The following is an 878-nucleotide window of genomic DNA, read 5'->3' as shown; positions in this document are numbered from 1 at the left end:
GGCGAGCTGCGCCAACGGCGTGATACGAGCCCTGCTCGTGCCTTGCGGACCCCATGTCCATTCCCTGACTTTTAATTAACCGAGGAAAGGGGTGTAAACACCAATGACCTCGACGGGGCTCAGAGGTGGCAGCTTGAAGCTGCCCATAAGGCGACTCTGAAGCGCGCCCACGGCCGGTCATTGACCCTCGTGTGGAATATGGCTTCCTCCCAGCGGATCCCGCTGTGGAAGCGAAGGACGCGGTAACTTGATCGTTACGCGTCCACATCATCGAGCCCCCGGCCAGAACGGAAGATGAGCTTGCCACACGGAAGGCTCTTCGAGCTCGTTTCTTAGTCACACAAGATCTTCCGTTGGACGTTTATCGCACTCGTCTACGTGCTCAACGAGGTACCCGCAATGCGAACAATACCTGTAGTGCTCGCCCCTGGCGAAAGCGCTACAGATCACGAAGCGCTCATTGAGCGATGGTTGCAACGGCACCTGAAACTTTCTTCACTGTATAACTTATAGATGAGCCATAAAGAAGTGGACGTGCGTGTGAAGCGACACCTCCGATTCGAGTTTGCCAAGCTCAAGGCACGCCGTTGACTTCCTTCAGATTGTCGCCCTGTGACGTATGAATTAACCCTTAATGCTTCCGCGAGCTCTGTGTATGAGACAGCAAGAGCTCAGGGCCACTGCGTGAGCTCAGCTCATGGCCCTTCTACTTCCCTGGCTATTGCTGGGAAGCGCGGGGCGCCTGAAGACGCGGGACGTCCTGATCGTTTTGATCAAAAGCGTCCACGGCGACTGGGCAATGTTGCCGAAGTGACGCCTCAAACTCCCACAAGTTTTCGGAGTCGGGATATCCCAGCCACTTCACAAGATATCGGGTT

The sequence above is a fragment of the Plasmopara halstedii genome, assembly GCF_900000015.1.
Source record: "Plasmopara halstedii genome assembly, contig: Scaffold_110, whole genome shotgun sequence".
In the NCBI taxonomy this organism is placed as follows: domain Eukaryota; phylum Oomycota; class Peronosporomycetes; order Peronosporales; family Peronosporaceae; genus Plasmopara; species Plasmopara halstedii.
Note: the sequence above shows the minus strand (reverse complement) of the source record.